The following is a 7,968-nucleotide window of genomic DNA, read 5'->3' on the forward strand; positions in this document are numbered from 1 at the left end:
AGGTAGCTATTCATTTGCATCTTAGAGAGGAATAATAAAATATATCCCAATTTCCAAAACACTTACACTTTCAGAGAGCTTCCCATTTGGGCCGTCAGATGTGGCAAGTCCTTCCGGGTGATCCAGGGCATTCTGAAAAACGTCTCCAGAACCCCAGGATTGATGTTTACACACACACACAGGTCCTGTTCTTCTGCATCGTCGGTCTGATGCTCGACCTCCTCCATGATGTCAATCAGACGGTCCCGGGGAGGAGAAGTAGCTCATAAACTACATCTAAATTCTCAAGCAATGGACCTAGAAACTGTCTGGGGTGGTGACAAATGGTCAGGCAGGCATTATAAAGGTCCCAGAAGTGTTTTTGGGTGAACTTCCCATTTAAGGCTGTATGATAAACTGTATGATTTTAGCCGTCTTCAGCCACGGTTTTGGCGTCCCAGCAAAATGTGGACGTTGTGGGCTAATTCTTTGGACGCAAACGACGGTCGGACGTCTTGGCTCGTTCAGCGTGACAGGGTCTACGTCTGCCGATTAAGCACCACTGCGTGCGGTCCGTCAGAAACGTTGAGCCTTTATCGTGTAGTGTGGGCTGGTGTTACGAGCCGATCCCGGTGACGGACCAATAGGAACACGGCCGGCATTAAGTATGCACACAGTAATATGATTATTGTGAATAGTCAGATGAATATAATAGTTTGATTGAAACGTTAACATGCTTTTCAAGAAGAACGTTTTCCTTAATAATCTTGTTGAGACTACATGTCATCTGAAATCAGGCGACCTGACGGGATTTTGATAAATAGAGCAGCCATGTTCTTTTTGGGAAGTTCGGACATATAAAGTCTATACGTGAAAATGATTTCTAGATGTATACTTGAACTTTTTTTCCGAACATGCGCGGGTCAAATACACCGCTGACGGAGCCTGCCAACGACAATGTGACAACAGAACTGAAGCAAATTGTACAATCTAACCAGGCTGATATCAACATTTTTATTTGGCAACATCTCACAGTGTGACATTTAGTCATCGTAAAAGACTGAATCCTGAATCAGAGAGAGAGAGAGGGAGAGAGGGAGAGAGGGAGAGGGGAGAGAGAGAGAGAGAGAGAGAGAGAGAGAGAGAGAGAGAGAGATCACAGTGGAAAAGTATGCACATTCCTCTCAGGATACACATTCCACTGTGTGTTGGAATATATCCTCAGAATGCCTGGTCTCTCTTAGTGTGGGTGTGTGAGCGTGCATGTATGTGAGACAAAGGAAGGGCCGATAGTTAATCCGTTAGAATAATATGGAATTAGTCCCAAAGAGTGGAGAGGACATTGCAGTGAAGTGGGAATGGAATTGGCACGCACACACCTATGTATTGGCTACACACACAAATCCTGAGGCCTGATTGAGGAGGAGGAATTTGACCTTGTGAACCCAGGCTGGGGGAGGTGTGTGTGTGATGATTTGTGGGGGGTCCTGCTTGGGGGCAAGGAGGGGCAAAGAAAAAGAAAAGGGGGAAGAGAGAGGAGAGGTAGAAATGACAGAGGTATGTAAGTAGGGGAGGAGGGAGTGTGGCATGGCCTGGTTGATGTTTCTAGCCTATTTTTATAACGATGTATTGAGTTATTGCAGCAATTTAGCAACTATTTCTATTTCCTTTTGAAGAAGATTTATCCGTATACTGACACACACAAACACACACATACACATCCGTGAAACACACACCTGCATATAACATCCATTAAGAGCAGCTGGAACTTTCCATAGCCATGCTAACACGCCTAGCATGCTAATGCGGGCACGAAAATGTGAGTTATGTCACAGATGTGTGTGTGTGTGTGTGTGTGTGTGTGTGTGTGTGTGTGTGTGTGTGTGTGTGTGTGTGTGTGTGTGTGTGTGTGTGTGTGTGTGTGTGTGTGTGTGTGTGTGTGTACTAATGTAGGCATGCTCACTCACTAAGACCAACAAGACAAACACACGTTTACCTTCCGCTGTTGACGGCTAGGCTCGGAGAAGATAATGTTGCTTGCCATGAGTGACATATTAATAACATAGCTACGCTAGGGAAAGCTAACACTGTCAGCAATGAAAATCACTACAATAATGCATGAGGATGTTAGCTGCAATGCTAGGAGAAGCTAACACTGCTAGCTAGTCCGAACGTCTACAGTGCCACCCATAGGACACGGTAGAGTTCTCTTCATGGTCTGAGAGACATAGAGCCCTGCATCCCCAAGGTGGGCACATGGGACAAGAGAAAGAGGGAGGAAAGGAGAGGGGGAGAGGGAGGGTTGGAAACGGGGGGTTGAAAGACTTCTTTTATCTCTGTCTAAATCAACTGTCAACAATGCAGGAAATCACCAAGAGGAGAAGAGGAGAGATGGGAGGGGAAATAGGAGAGAGGTGAAAAGAGAGAGGGAGAAATAGAAAGAAAAGGAGAAAGAGAAAGAGGAGGGTAAATATTACAGGTCTGTGCCAAGTAAACATAAGGCGCTGGGATCCTTCAACAACGATCCAGCCTTCAGAGAGAGAGAGAGTGTGAGTGTGAGTGTGAGTGTGAGTGTGTGTGTGTGTGTGTGTGTGTGTGTGTGTGTGTGCGTGCGTGCGTGCGTGCGTGCGTGCGTGCGTGCGTGGGAAATGAAGGAAGCTAAAGAGAAGGCCTGTGAATCAGATGGAACCTCTCTGTGACTGCTCTGTTGCTCGGTCAAGGGAGGACAAAATAGGGAGGAGAACCACTCAGCACAGTGGCAGGCAGTGGAGGTAAACTTTTCACTAATACACACACAAGGCTGGGACATCATTGGCTATCAGCTTTGTCTGGGGTTCTGAGAATGTCAAGACAATTATCATTCAACACACACACTGAACCTAACACAGTCTCCCTGAACACACACACACACACACACACGCACACACACACACACACACGCACACACTCCTGACACAAAGTCGTCTGGGCGGTATACCGTATTTTACTATACCGGTATTGATGCATGGACCGGTTTGGGTTTTTACTTTACCTTCTATAATGTTATTTGAATGTTGGGTTTGTTAAATGTGATACGCCATGTGTAACGTCCATTTTTATATTTTACTCCGCTACTTGAGTCATCCCTCTCCGCTCTCTCTCCACACCGCTTTCCACACAGACCTAGTCCCACTTCCTGTCACTCAAGGAGCACATTTGTCGTTGCTTGACCACGAGACACTTGCATTCAGTCTGCATGGTCAATGCAGCACATGCAACCATGTTGATGACAACGATGTTGTTTCCACTTTGATCTTAATATAAATCCACAAGCGTTCTATAATTACAATATTAGTTTGTGTTTCTTACATCTGCAAACAGCTAGTTTGTATTTTCTTAGAAAGTTAAGCTACATCGTGTTAGCCACTAATGCTAATCTCTAGTTAGCTGGCTAACAAGCTAATAAAAGTCAGAGCAAATGTAGCTAGCTATACCAGTACTGGTGAAGGCTTAAATTAGCATGTTGTTTGTGCAACAGTATCTTCTAAATCAATGAGGAATAGGGGAAGCATGAATATTTTAGCTATATGAATAAAGATGTAATGTAGCCAAAGATTATAGGGTCCCCTTGGAAACACTGAACATCACTTTGGTTCCTACCCTGTCACAATAACTCGTCCATGGCATTTTCATTCATTGTCATGTCAAACAACATTGTATTCAAAGTGCCCACTATTATTTATATTCTAACTATAGAATTATAATAAACATTCTATTTCTATGATTCCAAAAGTTCACCCAAGTGTTTTAATCTAAATCGCAATTGCAACATTTGGTTAAAAATAAGGCCTAGTATTTTTGTCCATATCGTGGCAGTGTGTGCAGGAAATTATTTTAGGTTGAAGTTGAATTAAACAGTATCAAACAATCTGAATGGAGAAAGACCGACTGAAATAATTGAGAAGGTCCTAGGGTCACGCACTACTCATAAAGCAAATTTAGAACTTTTATTCATCAAAAACATAAAATACCGTCAAATACCATCATACCGTCAAAAATGTGAAAAATACCATGACATTATATTTTGGCCATATCGCCCAGCACTACTTAGGTAAGTAAACCTTTAAAATGCCACTTTAACCAAGAGGTATATTTATTTAACTTAAATAAATGAAAGTCATACTTCCTCAGCTGGTTACCCCCTGGTAGTTATCCTGTGTGTGTGTGTGTGTGTGTGTGTGTGTGTGTGTGTGTGTGTGTGTGTGTGTGTGTGTGTGTGTGTGTGTGTGTGTGTGTGTGTGTGTGTGTTTGTGTGTGTGTGTGTGTGTGTGTGTGATTCATGAATAAATACATACATTTGGACACTGTTCAATCTGTTTCAGGAAGTACCCATATGTTGCATCTCTAGGTTCCAGACCTTTCTGAGGACATCTCTCTCCTTTCCATTCCAGATGCTAACCACATGACCTCAGTGGAAAAGAATGCTTCTCCCAGCGTGACCAATGAGAAGTCTCAGCCACAGGAAGCAGGAAGCTTCTGCCAGCTGACCAGACCAGACCGCCCACACGGTCCTATGGTGGCCTGCAAGGCTCTGACAGAGACAGGCCTACACACACACACACACCTGTAGCCAGTTTAGGAACAAAACCCCCTACCCAGCCATGCTAGCGCCAAAACACCTCCAGGACAGTCACCTTCTAGTTATGATGGCAATAGGAAAGTTACAGTTATGTTATTGTTATGTTATTGTAATGATGTTATTCTAGGGTGGATTCCTATAATGTTACTGTTGTTATTGTTATGTTATTGTTATGTTATTGTAATGATGTTATTCTAGGGTGGATTCCTATAATGTTACTGTTGTTGTTGTTATGTTATTGTTATGTTATTGTAATGATGTTATTCTAGGGTGGATTCCTATAATGTTACTGTTGTTGTTGTTATGTTATTGTTATGTTATTGTAATGATGTTATTCTAGGGTGGATTCCTATAATGTTACTGTTGTTGTTGTTATGTTATTGTTATGTTATTGTAATGATGTTATTCTAGGGTGGATTCCTATAATGTTACTGTTGTTGTTGTTATGTTATTGTTATGTTATTGTAATGATGTTATTCTAGGGTGGATTCCTATAATGTTACTGTTGTTGTTGTTATGTTATTGTTATGTTATTGTAATGATGTTATTCTAGGGTGGATTCCTATAATGTTACTGTTGTTGTTGTTATGTTATTGTTATGTTATTGTAATGATGTTATTCTAGGGTGGATTCCTATAATGTTACTGTTGTTGTTGTTATGTTATTGTTATGTTATTGTAATGATGTTATTCTAGGGTGGATTCCTATAATGTTACTGTTGTTGTTGTTATGTTATTGTAATGATGTTCCTGATAAGCAACCCCTTGTGACATCATGGGAGGAGAGACTGCTGCTGAAAACTGCACAGACACACACACACACACACACACACACACACACACACACACACACACACACACACACACACACACACACACACACACACACACACACACACACACACACACCGATAGAACAGTCGACACAACACCTGACAACCATATGCCAATACCTCAACACAAAAATGAAATGATTAAATCATTATAATGATATAGCTGAAAGGCAGGCTACATATTGGGATATTATGGGCCACAAACACAGGAGTTCTTCCAAATATCTAAAACTCTTCAGAACTTAATCTATAACTGTAGAAGTCAGATTCACTGCATATCACAGACACTGATTTTTCCCGAGAGAGTCTGAGACATCCCTTTTCCATGATAAAAGCACACTCACAGCACACAGAAGGCCACATCAGCCTTACAGCGAAGGAATGTCATCTGACGTCATCTATTTGGGATCGGATTTCTCATATATTCTGTGCGATGGTGTGTGCGTGTGTGCGTGTGCGTGTTTGTTACTTATGCTATTTTTCTTCCATTTACCCTCTAGATCCAGCGTTCGCAACTCAACGAAATAGCAGTATTATCAGAACGACATTACAACGTTATACCGGCTTTATAACGGTGACACAACACCCTTGGGATAATGACAAGCATATCCCATAATAGCCTAAAATGAAGTTAGCTTGTAGCCTACTTATAACTAAGTTTCCTTTCAACTAAGGGTATCAACTCATCGGCGAAAAATGAAAAACGTTTTCTAAATAATAAAGTGAAGCATCGATTTCAAAAAGTCTGACAACAATAGGCCTGTCGTTCAGAAACAAAATCACTAAGCGCATGAAATAACTGCATTGGACTTCCACGTCTGCAGAGAGAGAGAGAGAGAGAGAGAAGGGGGGAGAGAGAGAGAGAGAGAGAGAGAGAGAGAGAGAGAGAGAGAACAGACAGGCAGGCAGGCTTACTGGAATGCCAGGCTATGCTGGAGTTGAGAGACCTCTCTCCTCCTCCGACACAGTATCCTCTCCAATCCGCTACAAACTACACACAGTCTAGGAAAAGTGCGTTGTGATCGTCTGCAATAACACTTCACCATCGGTAATACCGTTCATGCAATACAAAGCTACATTGTGTCCCTCCACACTATTTCCTAACCCCTGCCAAATCGTCACATCAGCATCTTGCAATCCAAGTTATTTTCATCTTGAAGTAAAACAGACATACTTCACTTTGATCAATTAAAACGATGTTTTTAAACAGAGACAGCTGGGCCTGCAGATTGTTATGTAAAGAACAGAGGAGAAAGAGGGACAAACCGAGAGAGAAAGAGAGTTTCAGCCTGTTGCGCACTCACTTCTTCAACGTCAGTCTCTGCGAAGACGAAAAAACATTTTTTCCCAAAACAGCAGAAATGGCCCACAACGCAAACAAAATCATCCAAACGATATCACATTCTCATATAACTGCGATATAAAAAGCAAAACTTTAAGGGCCACGTTTTTTTTTTAAACTTTCCACCCAGTTTCGGACAAGAAGTTAAAAAAAAATCCCTAAAAGTTTCGCTTCCCCTCTCCTCTCGCCAGCTCACCGAGACCGTCTTACCGGCGTCACCGCTCCATAACCAAGCACTCACAATCCCCCAAAACTTCTTAACTCCCAGTTTAATACGACGTCCTATTCTAATAAGTCATTTAAACATGTAACAGAACAACATACAAGTGTAGAATAGAACTCACCTCACTGCAATAAAATAATGTTGAAACAGACGTCCGCTGCTGTTATTTGTCTCCAGGGCTGGTCGTTGGATCCCCTGCCTGGACTCTGCCCGCGCTGCGCGCTCTCTGGGACAATCCGAGCTGTCAATCAAACCCTGCGGCGGCACATGGAGGCTACAGCCCGCCCAGCTCTACCGTAATACCTTCTATACCACGCATACCCACTTCTACTGTAGTGTGGTGCTGCGCGTATATCTGAGTAGGGCCTAGATTCAACCCGTGGTGCTGCAGATCCACTGTTTAGCGCGATTGAAATGTAAAGGCAATGTTCAGATACTGCATTCATGGTAAAACGCTGCATATATCGGCTCAATCGGAAATGACTTTTTCATTTCAATCATTGTTGAATCAAGGCCTAGAGCTAGACTTACTAGGCCTGGGATTTAGTGTTGCAGGGAGTAGTGCTCTCGCCTCTGCACCATGTGATCCATGGATCTAGCCCCATTCAGCTCAATCTCTCTCTCTCTCGAAATCAACCTGTCAGATTGGTGGCAGAGGTCAGACAGGCCTTTTAGGAACATACCTGTTGGCATGTGGGGCTCGTCTTAATGCAGGGCAGGAGCAAAAGCCTGCAGCGGTCTCCAGGTCGATGATTTTGTAATCCTGCAGGAGGGTTGGCCAAGGTCAGGAGGACGGTAGAAATAAAGAGGATATGAAACCTTCGTATTACACAGAACGTCTGTTGTACTGCACATGACTCATCTATTGTATGGATGATGAATGTGTTATTGTACACCTGCCCAGGGACTGCATGGGGGCCAAAATGACCTGTTTGTAATCTGGTACAATGCATCAGATTCAGCCTCTGAGATGT

At 42.9% G+C, this 7,968-nt stretch overlaps 1 protein-coding gene across 1 annotated transcript in view; it reads right to left on the reverse strand.

Moving 5' to 3' along the window:
- Positions 1-7,219, reverse strand: part of LOC106591582 (fibronectin type III domain-containing protein 3B) — a 257,995-nt gene extending 250,776 nt beyond the window's left edge. Inside the window, exon 1 of the mRNA XM_045698964.2 lies at positions 7,116-7,219. The gene's annotated coding sequence lies outside the window, so the exon portion shown is untranslated. The remainder of the gene's footprint in view (positions 1-7,115) is intronic.
- Between the last annotated feature and the right edge of the window lie 749 nt (positions 7,220-7,968).

Source organism: Salmo salar, chromosome 17 (assembly GCF_965601325.2).
Source record: "Salmo salar chromosome 17, fSalSal1, whole genome shotgun sequence".
NCBI lineage: Eukaryota > Metazoa > Chordata > Actinopteri > Salmoniformes > Salmonidae > Salmo > Salmo salar.